General features: G+C 38.6%; 1 pseudogene; it reads left to right on the forward strand.

The window, feature by feature from the left end:
- The first annotated feature begins 6,103 nt into the window (after nt 1-6,103).
- On the forward strand, nt 6,104-7,538 carry LOC138070800 (endogenous retrovirus group PABLB member 1 Env polyprotein-like; annotated as a pseudogene).
- The last annotated feature ends 9,103 nt before the right edge of the window (nt 7,539-16,641 follow it).

Consider the following 16,641-nt stretch of genomic DNA (forward strand, 5'->3'; position numbering starts at 1 on the left):
AGGAGCTGGACATCAGTCAGGGATGCCATCAAGTCTACCCCTGGTGCATCCCCACCCCGTCTCAGTGGTAGAACTGGGAGGGACGAGTATGATGCCTGCTTTGGTAAGGGACAGACTAAGTCCGACCAGGAAAGAAAAGCTTTGGTGTAAAGTCTGTCTACACACCCATCTAGAGTAGGGAGGGATGCCTCCAGTAGAAATATGGTGCTGGTCACTTTTTTCTCTCTTACAGATGGGAGCTAACAATTCCAGCCTCACTCCTTTGAACTGTGTCCTGAAAAACTGGGATAGATTTGATCCCCAAGGCTTAAAGAAGACACACCTAGTCGTCCTATGTGATACTGTATGGCTGTGGTACCCACTGGAGGATGACAAATGGTGGCCAGTTGGAGGGTCCCTTAAGTATATTAGAGCTTTTAAAGGTGTTACTCTTCATTATGACCTTACTTGAAAGGGTGTGATATATTTATCTTGGGACAAATGCTGACTCCTGACTTAACAAGTCGAGTCTTGGGTAAAAGTGGTTGTTTATGAAGATGAATGACTTGGTAATGAATCAGTAGGGAAGAGGGAGAACGAGATGGCTGCCCTCCCCACTGGGAATCAGGTGGTCCCAATTACAGAACCAGATTGGGATTACAACACAGCTAAACAAAGATGGGATCAGAGTCATTTTGTCAGATGTATTCTGGAAGGACTCAAGCAGGCATGTGCTAAGCCTTTAAACTATGGCAAATCAGCAAACATAGAACAGGAAGAGCAGGAAGTTTCTGGTAAATTCCTAGATAGACTGAAAGAAGCCCTTTGCAGATTCACTGAGATTGATCCCAAAAGTGAAGAGGGAAAAGTGATATTAAAGGTTAGATTTCTCACTCAGTCAGCTCCAGATATCCACCGTAAGATATTAAAATGGGCATATGGACCAAATCAGTCTTTAGATAATCTGTTACAACTGCATTAGACAGTCTATTATGGTACGGAATATGAGGAAAAGCAAGAAGGGCAGAAAAAGACAAAGGAACAGGTGGAAGCTTTCACAATGGCTGTAAGAACCGTTTTTAAACAGTCTGAACAAACTGCCCAGAGGGACCCAGGTGAAAAAGGATGGGCTTACTATTACTGTGGAAAGGAGGGGCACCTCAAGCGGGATTGCTCTCAGGCATCTAAGCCACCGTCTGCAAGTGACCACACTGCAAGAGAGACTGCCCCCAGAGGCGTAGGTTTCATGGGTCAGACTCTCAAGACAATCAGGACTGAAGATACCTAGGGGTCCCCACACAAGCTCCCATCCTAATTATACATGAGGAACCCCAGGTATTAACAACTGTGGGAGGCCAATCCATCGATTTCCTTTTAGATACTGGGGCAACTTATTCTGTGCTTACTGAAGCCCCTGGCTCACTTTCTTCCCGATCCACTTCCGTAATGGGACTGTCTGGACGAGCCAAAAGGTATTATTTCAGTTATTATTTAAGTTGTAACTGAGATTCTGTGCTATTTTCACACAAGTTTCTGATCGTGCCAGAATTTCTCTCACCCCTTTTCAGGAGGGATATACTGGGCAAGGTCCATGCCTCTGTTTTAATGAATATGGAGCCCTCCTTTTCTCTCCTTTTAATTGAAAAAAATGTAAATCCTATGGGCTGATGGACAATCTGTGGGTCGAGCACAAAATGCTATTCCTGTAGTTGTCAAGCTCAAAGATCCACACTTACTTCCACACAAGAAGCAGTATCAACTAAAACCTGAGGTTAAAGAAGGGTTAAAACCTATTGAAAATTTAAAGGAGCAAGGATTATTACTTCCCTGTAACAGTCCATGCAACACTCCTATTTTCGGTATAAAGAAATCAAATGGTAAATGGAGACTAGTTCAAGATTTATGAATAATAAATGAGGCTGTAGTTCCTTTACACTCCATAGTGCCTAATACCTATACTCTATTGTCTGAAATTCCTGAAAGAGCCAAATATTTCTCAGTAATTGATTTGAAAGATGCCTTCTATTCAGTACCCTTAGTGGAGAAAGTCAATTTCTATTTGCCTTTGAGGACCTGAGGAAGCCAGCTTCTCAGTTAACATGGACAGCTTTGCCCCAAGGATTTCGTGACAGTCCTCACTTATTTGGACAAAGTTTGTCACGGGATCTACAAAACTTTAATAACTCTGAAGCGGTGGTGTTAAAATATGTAGATGATATTTTGCTCTGTGCTGAGACAGAGGAAGCTTGTTAACGAGCCTCAGAAGATTTCTTAAACTTTCTGGCAGGCTGTGGTTACAAGGCATCAAGAGAAAAGGCTCAGCTTTGTCAACAATTGGTTAGATATCTGGGCCTAATCATATCAGAAGGAACTAGGGCCATAGACCCTGAGAGAATTAAAGTGAAAGTGAAGTCACTCAGTCGTGTCCGACTCTTTGTGACCCCGTGGACTGTAGCCTACCAAGCTCCTCTGTCCATGGGATTCTCCAGGCAAGAATACTGGAGTGGGTTGCCATTTCCTTCTCCAGGGGATCTTCCCGACCCAGGGATTGAACCCGGGTTTCCCGCATTGGAGACAGACTCTTTAACCTACTAAATCATCCCCTACTTATGACTTTAAGACAATTGAGAAGATTTTTGGGAATCACAGGCTACTGTTGCATTTGGATTCCGAGTTATGGAGAACTTGCCCAGCCTTTAGTATAAACTTATAGCTGAAACTCAGCAGGCCCAAACCGACAAACTGGTTTGGTCTCCAGATACTCAAAAGGCTTTTAAGGTTCTTCAGACCGCTCTTCTGCAACCTCCCACTTTGAGCTTGCCCACAGGGTCAGAATTTAATTTATTTATCACTGAAAGAAAAGGTATGGCCTTGGGAGTTTTGACACAATCCTGAGGGCTTCACCAGCTACCTATTGCTTATCTAAGCAGAGAATTAGATGTAATTTGACGTGGGTGGCCCCACTGCCTAAGAGTAATTGGGGCAGCAGCTTTATCAGCACCCGATGCTTTAAAAATAATTAATGGATGAAAACTCACTGTACTGACTTCTCATGATGTGAATGGAATCTTAAATTATAAGTTTAATATTTGGATGACAGAGAGTAGGCTTCTTAAATATCAGCCATTGTTGTTAGAAGGACCAGTAACTAAGCTTAAAGTTTGTGGAAATTTAAATCCTGCCACTTTCCTTCCTGAGAAGAAAAATGAAACACATGATCACGATTGTTCCCAATTTCTAACTTTAAACTATGCAGCTTGGGAAAATCTAATGAATACTCCATTAGACAATCTTGATATGGAAATATTTACAGATGGCATTTCTTTTGTTCGAGATGGAAAGTATAATGCAGGTTACGTCCTGGTGAATGCTGTACAGGCTTTAAAAGCAAAATCTCTCCCCCCAGGTAACCAGCGCTCATTTAGTGGAGCTTGTGGCTCTGACCTGAGATCTAGAGTTAAGCAAAGGCAGTGAGTAAATATCTACACTGCCCAGAATATTGGAAATATAAGCAAAAATAAACAAATGGGACCTAATTAAACTTAGAAGTTTCTGCACAATAAAGGAAACTATAAGCAAGGTGAAAAGACAGCCTTCTGAATGGAAGAAAATAATAGCAAGTGAAGCAACTGACAAACAACTAATCTTAAAAATATACAAGCAACTCCTGCAGCTCAATTCCAGAAAAATAATCGACCCAATCAAAAAATGAGCCAAAGAACTAAATAGACATTTCTCCAAAGAAGACATACAGATGGCTAACAAACACATGAAAAGATGCTCAACATCACTCATTATCAAAGAAATGCAAATCAAAACCACAATGAAGTATCATTTCACGCCAGTCAGAATGACTGCGATCCAAAAGTCTACAAGCAATAAATGCTGGAGAGGGTGTGGAGAAAAGGGAACCCTCTTACACTGTTGGTGGGAATGCAAACTAGTACAGCCACTATGGAGAACAGTGTGGAGATTCCTTAAAAAACTGGAAATAGAACTTCCTTATGACCCAGCAATCCCGCTGCTGGGCATACACACCGAGGAAACAAGAATTGAAAGAGACACATGTACCCCAATGTTCATCGCAGCACTGTTTATACTAGCCAGGACATGGAAGCAACCTAGATGTCCATCAGCAGATGAATGGATAAGAAAGGTGTGGTACATATACATAATGGAGTATTACTCAGCCATTAAAAAGAATGCATTTGAATCAGTTCTAATGAGGTGGATGAAACTGGAGCCTATTATACAGAGTGAAGTAAGCCAAAAAGAAAAACACCAATACAGTATACTAACTCATATATATGGGATTTAGAAAGATGGTAACAATAACCCTGTATGCGAGACAACAAAAGAGACACAAATGTATAGAACAGTTTTTTGGACTCTGTGGGAGAAGAAGAGGGTGGGATGATTTGAGAGTATGGCATTGAAATATGTATAATATCATATATGAAACAAATCACCAGTCTAGGTTCGATGCATGATACTGGATGCTTGGGGCTGGTGCACTGGGACGACCCAGAAGGATGGTATGGGGAGGGAGGAGGAAGGGGGGTTCAGGATGGGGAACACGTGTATACCTGTGGTGGATTCATGTTGATGTATGGGAAAACCAATACAATATTGTAAAGTAATTAACCTCCAATTAAAATAAATAAATTTATATTTTAAAAAATTTAAAAAAATCTACACTGATTCTAAGTATGCTTATTTGACTTTACAGGCTCATGCTGCACTATGGAAAGACAGTTTAAAACAGCAACAGGAGAACCTATTAAGCATTTCAGAGAGGTTGAGAGACTTTTAATTGCTATATATTGTCCTAAAGAACTAGCTGTTATGCATTGCAAAGGGCACAGCAGGGATGGGAGTAAAGTTGCCAAAGGCGATCAGTTGGCTGACTGTCAAGCCAGAAAAGTGGCACTTTAAGAAACCCCTTCACTGCAGAGGCCTTTGATCTGGACAGGTCCTGTGGAACAGGAAAAACCACAGTATGATGAAGAAGAAATAGAAAGATATGAGAAAAGAGGAGCAAAGATTATTGATAAAGGATGGTTACAGTCTGAGGTTGGATGATTAATACTTCCTGAAAATGCTCAGTGGAAAATTCTTAAGGGTTTACACCAGAGTTTTCATCTGGGTGCAGAGAGTACTTACCAGATGGCTTCTCGTTTGTTTGAAGGTAAAAATGTAATGAAAACTTTAAAGAACATTATCAAAAGGTGTGAGGTTTGTCAGAAAAATAACCCAAAGACTGAAAAGCTAGCAAAATCTGGATTACAATGAAGTGGGAAGTATCCTGGAGAGAACTGGGAAATTGATTTTACTCATATGCCAAAATCTAATGGATATTCTTGCTGACAGGTTTGGGTGGATATTTTTACTGGATAGATTGAGGCTTTTCCCTGTCGTGTTGCTAAGGAGGTTATAAAGATTTTAATCCATGAAATTGTCTCCAGGTTTGGGCTGCCACAGAGCCTTCAGAGTGACAATGGCTCCGCCTTTAAAGCTGCTGTAACTCAGTGGGTATCTAAAGCTCTAGGAATAGAATATCACTTACACCATTCCTGGAGACCCCAATCCTCAGAAAAAGTTGAAAAAGCTAATGACATTATCAAAAGACATCTGTGCAAATTAACTCAAGGGACACAGGACAATTGGCTTAAAGTTCTACCCACAGCTTTAATGAGGGCTCAAACTTTCCCCCAAAAGGAGGGACTGTCCTCCTTTGAATGTATTTATGGATGGCCTTTCTTATATACAGACATTGTTATAGACCCTGAACCCTTGGAATTAACTGATTATGTAACTCAGCTCTCAGCATTTCAACAGGCATTAACAGAACTCCAGGAGACAACTCCTGACCCAGCCTCTGAGTCAAACAAGCCTCTATTTGAGCCAGGAACCGAGGTCCTCATAAAAACATTGGGGTCTGGGGGCCCATCACTCTTGCCCCTCTGGAAAGACCCTTACCAGGTTATTCTTTCTTCTCCCACAGCTGTCAAAATGCCAGGAATTGATTCATTGGTACATTACACTCGAGTTAAGAGGTGGCATCCTGACCAGAACTGACTTCATTTTGTCATTACTTTTTATGCTCTGACTTTGTACTTTTCAGATGGGCCTGATAATCTATGTGAGCCTACTTCTGCTGACTCCAAATATTCTGAGTCTGCAGTTTGATTCTCCAGACAATGCCTTCTTGTCCTGGGCTCACTCCTACACTGCATTCCACAATCAGTCTAACTGCTTAGTCTGTGGAGCACTCCCCTCTTCATCAGTGAAAGACTTCCCGTGGTGGACATCTCCACTTCAACGAAAAGACTTTCTCCAAGTCTTCGAATAGTTTCTAGAACAGTCATATGTGATGTCTTTTCATCTGATGACATCTAACAACCTTAATAAGATGGACGGGTGCAACACTTTGTACTTTAACTATGGACATAACATGACTTTTAATTTTGATTATACGCTGTCTCTGTTTAATGACTATTTTGCTACACATAAGACAATTAGGTCTAAATCTAATGTGTGTGTGTGTGTTTTTTTTTTAACCTGAGGTTTATCAAATATGGAATGAGGTTATATGGCTAACTCCTGAAAAAGGACATCTAATGTCTATTGCCCCTATATGCTGGGAACAAACAGAGCCATCCCCAGAAGTTAGCCAACAACTTAATTATAATGATTGGAAACAATTGAAATTTTTGCCTCAGAAAATAAACAATGTAATCATTCCCGTTTTCAGGTCCTCCCTTTGTCTGGCCAGGCACTAATTGGGACTGGATATCTCAGTCATGCTGGCTTGCTCCAAATGGGAATTATTGGATATGTGGCTCTTACCTATGGGCATGACTTCCCCTTGGTTGGATTCAGAGATGCACCCTGGGTCTAGCCTTTACACATGGTTTTAAATTTTCAGAGCTTCCAGAAAAGCCTGCTAATTTACTCCACTTTAAAACTCGGTGGGCAAGGTCTGTATTTCACTGGTATGATTATTTGGCTCCAGTGTTTGTTCCCTCTTTGAGAACTACAGATGTTATGCTATGAGTGGATGCTCTGACTAATTTTACTCAACAGACATTACAAGATTCTCAAAAAGCTATTTCAGCTCTTAATGCTTAACAAGCACAGATTAGAAAGGTGGTTTTACAAAAAAGATTGACTTTAGATATTCCGACAGCTGTACAAGGAGGAACTTGTGCCATATTCATACCCAATGTTGTACATATATACCTGATATGAGCACTAATGTTACTCATTTTACTAAACACATGAACAAGATGATTGGGACTATGGCTACTCCTGAAGCCTCTATTGCCTCACTTTGGGAGATGTTAACTAGTTCCCCATAGTGGAAAACTATCTTATTTACAATAATTCTGATTGTTTTGTTTTTGCTGTTTGCTCCCCACATCTGTAACTGTGTAACTGGATTTGTTTCTAGTTGTCTGAAAGCTTTTAAGTTACAAATGGTTGTTCAAATGCCTGCTACTGCTGCAGCTTCTTCCAACTACTACTTGGGGCCCCTGGATCAGAAATCCTCAGTGTGAGGGTTAAGGAGAATATGTCGCCTCACCAATTTGGGGACAACACCTCTTGTCAGCTCGGAAGCAGTTACAGAATGGAGATGATGCCCCTTTTCCCTAGACAACATAATTCTCTTAAAAGAAAAGGGGGGGATGAGAGGGTAACAGGCAGGATGGCCAGGGGTCTCCAAACGGAGGAAATGGGCTGCAAGTGTCAGACATTTTTATCTCTGTTAAGCGGCAGGAGGAAACAAACTAGCAATATTTTTTCCCCTTCTCTATACAAATTTAAAAGGAGGTCTCTCTTAAAATACTGTGTTGCCATAATGACACCTGGTTTCACCTGAAGTTAACTAGTCTCAAACCTGGAGTTAACCAATGCATTTTTCTTATGGAAATGTTTGTCTTAAGCTATGTTAATGTACTATACATTTACCCCAGACTCTGTCTTCAAGTTGGTTCAGCCTAATGGCTCAGAACCTACTTGACAAACAATTATGTTATATTCAGACATTGTTCCCCTAATCTATGTAAATGAAACGATTTGTATGGTAATCTGGCCTTCTACAAGATTCAAGTCAATCGTTTTCTGGCTTGGGTTGACTCATCTGGTGCCAAGATTATCCCAAAATACATCTTATGGATGAGAGGCCTGGTGCCATTCTGAGTTTTAAGACATTCCTTTCTTTCATTAACAAATATCCAGTTATATTGTGTTTTATATTTATATATATATATATATATATATATATATATATATAGTTTGTTATATTGTTATATATATATATATATATAGTTTGTTATATTGTTATATATATATAGTTTGTTAATATATAACATCCAGCTGAAGACTAGCAGGGGGGTACTCTTTCTGCACCCTTCTGATGCCTATGTCAAAAGCTTTATCTATCTCCTTTATATAATAAAACTTTATTGCACAAAAGCTCTGAGTGATCAAGCCTCGTCTCTGGCCCAGGATTGAATTATTCTCCTCCAGAGGCCAAGAACCCAGGCGTCTTTTCATGTTTCAACAACAATCTTTCAGATATTACCTATAATAAATAGAAAAGTGTCTATTAACAATTTAGTGATCATTGAAGTAGATCAAGAAGGTGGAGGAGTAGGATGTGAAACTCACCTACTCCCCACAGCACTGTTTATAATAGCCAGGACATGGAAACAACCTAGATATCCACCAGCAGATGAATGGATAAGAAAGCTTTGGTACATATACACAATGGAGTATTACTCAGCCGTTAAAAAGAATACATTTGAGTCAGTTCTGTCGAGATGGATGAAACTGGAGCCGATTATACAGAGTGAAGTACGTCAGAAAGAAAAACACCAATACAGCATACTAACACATATATATGGAATTTAGAAAGATGGCAATGATGACCCTGTATGCAAGACAGCAAAAAAGACACAGATGTGTATAGCAGACTTTTGAACTCAGAGGGAGAAGGAGAGGGTGGGATGATTTGGGAGAATGGCATTGAAACATGTATACTATCATGTAAGAATCGAATCACCAGTCTATGTCTGATGCAGGATACAGCATGCTTGGGGCTGGTGCACGGGGATGACCCAGAGGGATGTTGTGGGGAGGGAGGCGGGAGGGGGATTCATGTTTGGGATCGCATGTACACCCGTGGTGGATTCATGCCAATTTATGGCAAAACCAATACAGTATTGTAAAGTAAAATAAAGTAAAAATAAAAATTAAAAAAAAAATACATCTACATGTGAAACGACTCTCACAGAACATCTAGTGAATACTGGCAGAAGACCTCAGACCTCTGAAAAGGCAAGAAAATCTCCATGTAGATGGGTAGGACAAAACAAAACTGAAAGAGAAAGAAATTTGCAATGTCACCTGTGGCCCTGAGAGGTAACAGTGAAAGAGGAAAGGTTTCTACACACACAGGGAAGTCCCCTCACTGGTGGGGAGGTCAGTCCGGATGGGAGCATATATTCTGAAGCCTCAGAAGAGAGCACAGTAACAGGTTTATGGAAAGCAAATAGAGAGAGACTTCACAGAGGATTTAGTGCTGACTGGCACTCCCCAGCCTGAGATGCTAGTCCATTGGGGCAGGGCAAGCTGGGTAGTGAGACTGGGGCTTCAGAAGGTAGGTGAGGGGAAATGACTAGGATTGGCTGTTCAAAGATAGCCTGAGGTGGCTGGGAGGTACTGCATCACAACAGAGGAAGTCTGGGAAGAATCTTGGGCCCACCAGAGATGCAAGGTACAGTTGTTGAGGGGCACATGAGTAGATGAGCAGGACCATCATAGGAGTTTCTTTTGTGGCAGGCACTGCCTGCATGAACTATGAGGAGAGCATAAGCCACTGCTGCCATCTCAGACTCCAGAGGTGACAAGGAATGCTGCCACCACTGAGGGTCCTGTGAGCAGGTACAGGTCACAGCCATCACCATTCCAGGAGTGTGCATAAACTGCCAAAATCAAGGGTTCTGTGACTTGGTGCTAATCTCTGCTCCCACTTGCTCAGGAGTATGTGCAGCCAGCTACCTCTATCTAGGGACAGTCAACCAGCAGCCAACTGCTACCAGTACCTTCCTGGAAGCATGTGTTCTGACCATGCACTTGCACACCCACTATTAAGAGGATAATGGCTAACACATGCTGAGGAAAGGGAGGGCAAGCATCCAAACTAAAAAGAGCCCTCATGTCAAAAAATATTAATATTAAACTCACACAAGCTATTCAGGGATACTCACACATATAAATAGCCCTTCAGACTACAGTCAATGTTTGTTTCTTCCAAACTCACAAAGTAGGAGAAATATAAGCAAAATAAAAAAAGTAGAGGAATCACTCTCAGTTAAAAGACCAAAGGAATTCCCCTGAAGATGCAAGCAATGAAACAAACCTCTTCAATCTAGCAGATGCTGTAGTTGTTCAGCCACTAAGTTGTGTCCAGTTCTTTGCAACCTCATTGACTTCAGTGTGCCAGGCTTCCCTGTCCTTCACTGTCTCCTAGAGTTTGCTCAAATTCATGTCCATTGAATTGGTGATGCTATCAAATGATATCCTGTGTCACCCCCCTTCTCCATTTGCCTTCAGTCTTTCCCAGTATCAGGGTCTTTTCCAATGATTTGACCCTTTACATCACATGACCAAAGTATTGGAGCTTCAGTGTCAGCATCAGTCCTTCCAAAGGATATTCAAGGTTGACTTCCTTTTGGATTGAATTGTTTGATATCCTTGCAGTCCAGGTGACTTTTCAGGGTCTTTTCCAGCACGATAGTTCTAAAGCATCAGTTGTTCAGTGTACAGCTCTTTCTCTATCTCAGCTCTTACATGCATACAAGAGTACTGGCAAAAACCATAGTTCGACTATATGGATCTTTGTTGGCAAAGTAATGTCTCTGCTTTTTAATACACTGTCTAGGTTTGTCATAGCTTTCCTTCCAAGGAGCAAGCATCTTTTAATTTCGTGGCTGCAGTCACAATCTGCAGTGATTTTGGAGCCCAAGAAGATAAAAATCTGTCACTGCTTCTACTTTTTCCCCTTCTATTTGCCATGAAGTGATGGGACTGGATGCCATAATCTTAGTTTTATAATGTTGAGTTTTAGGCCAGCTTTTTCATTGTCCTTTTTCACCCTCATCAAGAGGCTCTAACAGATATCAATTTTTAAAAGGAGGTAATTAAAAATGAAAACACTGAATGAATTAAAAGAGGCTATTGACAGAAATACAATTTACTGTAAAAATAAACTAGAAACTATAAGGAGGAGACAAGAAAATTTTTAAAATTCATTTGCTGAGATGAAAGCTTAACTCAAGGTAATGAATAGTAGAATGAATAATACGGAAGAAAGAAGAAGCAACCTGGAAGATAGAATAATAGATATTACTCAGTCAAAACAGCAGACTGAAAGCCAAATGAAAAATGACAACAATAGGAGACATATGAGATAATATAAAGTGGACCTATTTATGTGTAATAGGGATTTCAGAAGGAGAATAAAGAGAAAAGGGGATTGAAAATGTACTTGAAGACATTACGACTGAAAATTTCTCAAATATAAAGAAGCAAACAATTATCCAGATACAGGAAGCATAGAAGGCCTCAGACAAAATGAAACCAAACAGGTCTACACCAAAATATGTCATAATAAAAATGGAGAAAGTTAAAACTAAGGAGAGGATTCTAAAGGCAGCAAGAGAAAAACAAAGAGTAAATTATAAGGGAACTTCCATAAGCCTATCAGCTGATTTCTCTAGAGAAACACAGCACACCAGAAAGGAGTGTCAAAATATATTCAAAGCCTTAAAAGAGAAAAATCTACAACCTAGAATATTCTAACCAGAAAGATTATCATTTAGATTAGGATATATAAAGGATTTATCAGACAAGCAGAAACTTGTCTGAGAAAAGAAAAGAGCAATACTAGGTTATCTCTTAATAGAAAAGAATCAAGAAGATATAAGAAAGAAGAAATCATAATAGGAAAGTAAATCACTTAAATTAGCCAGTATACAGATCAATAAATAAATAAATAAATAAATAAATAGCTATTTGTGAAAACAATAATGAACACAAGGAACAGCAAAAGGATAAACATGAAGATATAAAAAGGGACATCAAAATCATAATATATGGGGAAGAAAGGTAAAGAAAAGTCAAAGAATTTTTTTTTTTTATTTTTAGAATGTGTTTGAACCTATATGACTATCAGTCTAAAGCAAGCAGATACAGAAAGGGGTTAACATACTTGAAAAACAGGGCAACCACAAATCAGAAACATACAATAGATTCACAAAACCTACAAAGAAGAGAACACAAGCATAAAATAAAAGGAAATCATTAAGCCAACCAAAAAAAAAAGGAACAAAGAAGAAACAAAAAATCAACCAGAAAAACAAGGTTTGAAATGTCAATAAATATTTATGTATCAATAATTACCTTAAATGTCAATGAACTGAATGCTCCAATCAAAAAAGACATAGTGTGGAGGATAACTCGCCAAAAATCGCATAATGATGCATCTTCATAAATAACTTTACTCACTTATCAACTGAAAGTTCAGTTCAGTCCTCCAACTTTGTTCAAGATAAAGAATTGCAAATTACAGACGTGCAAAACAATTTATTACATAGTGTTTGGAATCATTCACCTTCTCAACAATGACACCAATATATTTCAAATTTCCCCTTTTTAAATAAACTCAAGGTTTTCATCCACAGAGGCAATGCAATATTGTCAAAGCTTAGATGCATGATAGAAATATCCCTTTAATTTATAAAGTGGGAGCAGGTAAACTGCATAAAAAGGAATCCATTTAATTGAGGGGCATTTTCTGGCAGATCAGTTTTAGGAAAGAAACCGTATGGAAATTGAGTATCTAGAAACTGATTTTCTGTAAACTGCTGTCTTTAATCTCCTACAACTTGAAAAGGCTTTTTGAAGCCAAACTCAGTTTGAAGCCTTGCCATAGATAACACTGCAACCACTACTAAATCTGCTGTCAAAACTGATTTTCACCATTGAAATCAAGTAGAATCCTTTTGGGCTAAAATGGGGAAGGAAATAATCACCCAAATCCAAGAAACCCAGAGAGTCCCAAACAGGAAACCCAAGGTGAAACACCCCAAGACACATATTAATCAAATTAACAAAGATCAAACATGAAGAACAAATATTAAAAGCAGCAAGGGAAAAACAACAAATAACACACAAGGGGATTCCCATAAGGATAACAGCTGATCTTTCAATAGAAACTCTTCAGGCCAGGAGGGAATGGCAAGACATACTTAAAGTGATGAAAGAAAATAACCTACAGCCCAGATGACTGTACCCAGCAAGGATCTCATTCAAATATGAAGGAGAAATAAAAAGCTTTACAGATAACAAAAGCTGAGAGAATTCAGCACCACCAAACCAGCTCTGCGACAAATGCTAAACAATCTTCTCTAGACAGGAAACACAACAAGGGTGTATAAACTCAAATCCAAAACAATAAAGTAAATGACAATGGGATCATACTTATCAATAATTATCTTAAAAGTAAATGGGTTGAATGCCCCAACCAAAAGACAAAGACTGGCTGAATGGATACAAAAACAACACCCCTATATATGTTGTCTAAAAGAGACCCACCTCAAAACAAGGGACATATACAGACTGAAAGTGAAGGGCTGGAAAAAGATATTCCATGACATAGAGACCAAAAGAAAGCAGGAATAGCAATACTTAGATAAAATAGACTTTAAAACAAAGGCTGTGAAAATAGACAAAGAAAGACACTACATAATGATCAAAGGATTAATCCAAGAAGAAGATATAACAATTATAAATATATATGCACCCAACATAGGAGCACTGCAATATGTAAGACAAATGCTAACAAGTATGAAAGGGGAAATTAACAATAACACAATAATAGTGGGAGACTTTAATACCCCACTCACACCTATGGATAGATCAACGAAACAGAAAATTAATAAGGAAACACAAACTTGAAATGATACAATAGACCATATAGACCTAATTGATATCTATAGGACATTTCACATCAAAACAATGAATTTCACCTTTTTCTCAAGCACACATGGAACCTTCTCCAGGAGAGATCACATCCTGGGCCATAAATCTAGCCTTGGTAAATTCAAAAAAATAAATTGAAATTATTCCAAGTATCTTTTCTGACCACAGTGCAGTAAGATTAGATCTCAATTACAGGAGAAAAACTATTAAAAATTCCAACATATGGAGGCTGAACAACACGCTTCTGAATAACCAATAAATCACAGATGAAATCAAAAAGGAAATCGAAATATGCATAGAAACGAATGAATGAAAACACAACAACCCAAAACCTGTGGGACACTGCAAAGGCAATGATAAGGGGAAAGTTCATAGCAATACAGGCATACCTCAAGAAACAAGAAAAAAGTCAAATAAATAACCTAACTCTACACCTAAAGCAACTAGAAAAGAAAGAAATGAAGAACCCCAGGGTTAGTAGAAGGAAAGAAATCTTAAAAATTAAGGCAGAAATAAATGCAAAATAAACAAAAGAGGCCATAGGAAAAATCAACAAAGCCAAAAGCTGGTTCTCTGAAAGGATAAATAAAATTGACAAACCATTAGCCAGACTCATCAAGAAACAAAAGGAGAAAAATCAAATCAACAAAATTAGAAATGAAAATGGAGAGATCACACAGACAACACAGAAATACAAAGGATCATAAGATACTACTATCAGCAATTATATGCCATTAAAATGGACAACGTGGAATAAATGGACAAATTCTTAGAAAAGTACAACTTTCCAAAACTGAACCAGCAAGAAATAGAAAATCTTAACAGACCCATCACAAGCACGGAAATTGAAACTGTAATCAGAAATCTTCCAGCAAACAAAAGCCCAGGTCCAGACGGCTTCACAGCTGAATTCTACCAAAAATTTCGAGAAGAGCTAACACCTATCCTACTCAAACTCTTCCAGAAAATTGCAGAGGAAGGTCAACTTCCAAACTCATTCTATGAGGCTACCATCTGCATAATACCAAAACCTGACAAAGGTGCCACAAAAAAAGAAAACTACAGGCCAATATCACTGATGAACATAGATGCAAAAATCCTTAACAAAATTCTAGCAATCAATCCAACAACACATTAAAAGGATCATACACCATGACCAAGTGAGCTTTATCCCAGGGATGAAAGGATTCTTCAACATTTGCAAATCAATCAATGTAATATACCACATTAACAAATTGAAAAATAAAAGCTATATGATTATCTCAATAGATGCAGAGAAAGCCTTTGACAAAATTCAAGATCCACTTTTGATAAAAACTCTCCAGAAAGCAGGAATAGAAGGAACATACCTCAACATAATAAAAGCTATATATGACAAACCCACAGCAAACATTATCCTCAATGGTGAAAAATTGAAAGCATTTCCCCTAAAGTCAGGAACAAGACAAGGGTACCCACTCTCACCACTACTATTTAACATAGTTTTGGAAGTTTTGGCCACAGCAATCAGAGCAGAAAAAGAAATAAAAGGAATCCAAATTGGAAAAGAAGAAGTAAAACTCTCACTGTTTGCAGATGACATGATCCTCTACATAGAAAACCCTAAAGACTCCACCAGAAAATTACTAGAGCTAATCAATGAATATAGTAAAGTTGCAGGATATAAAATCAACACACAGAAATCCCTTGCATTCCTATACACTAATAGTGAGAAAATAGAAAGAGAAATTAAGGAAACGATTCCATTCACCATTGCAATGAAAAGATAAAATACTTAGGAAAAAAATCTACCTAAAGAAACTAAAGACCTGTATATAGAAAACTATAAAACACTGGTGAAAAAATCAAAGAGGACAGTAATAGATGGAGAAATATACCGTATTCATGGATCAGAAGAATCAATATAGTGAAAATGAGTATATTACCCAAAGCAATCTATAGATTCAAAACAATCCCTATGAAGCTACAAATGCTATTTTTCACGGAGCTAGAACAAATAATTTCACAATTTCTATGGAAATACAAAAAAAAAAACTTGAATAGCCAAAGCAATCTTGGGAAAGAAGAATGGAACTGGAGGAATCAACCTGCCTGACTTCAGGCTCTATTACAAAGCCACAGTCATCAAGACAGTATGATACTGGCACAAAGACAGATATATAGACCAATGAAACAAAGTAAAAAGCCCAGAGATAAATCCACACACCTATGGACACCTTATCTTCGACAAAGAGGGCAAGAATATACAATGCAGAAAAGACAATCTCTTTAACAAGTGGTGCTGGGAAAACTGGTCTACCACTTGTAAAAGAATGAAACTAGAACGCTTTCTCACACCATGCACAAAAATAAACTCAAAATGGATTAAAGATCTAAACGTAAGACCAGAAACTATAAAACTCCTAGAGGAGAACATAGCAAAACACTCTGTGACATAAATCACAGCAGGATCCTCTATGACCCACATCCCAGAATATTGGAAATAAAAGCAAAAATAAACAAATGGGACCTAATTAAACTTAAAAGCTTCGGCACAACAAAGGAAACTATAAGCAAGGCGAAAAGACAGCCTTCTGAATGGGAGAAAATATTAAGAAGTGAAGCAACTGACAA

The sequence above is a fragment of the Capricornis sumatraensis genome, chromosome X (genome assembly GCF_032405125.1).
Source record: "Capricornis sumatraensis isolate serow.1 chromosome X, serow.2, whole genome shotgun sequence".
Lineage (NCBI taxonomy): Eukaryota > Metazoa > Chordata > Mammalia > Artiodactyla > Bovidae > Capricornis > Capricornis sumatraensis.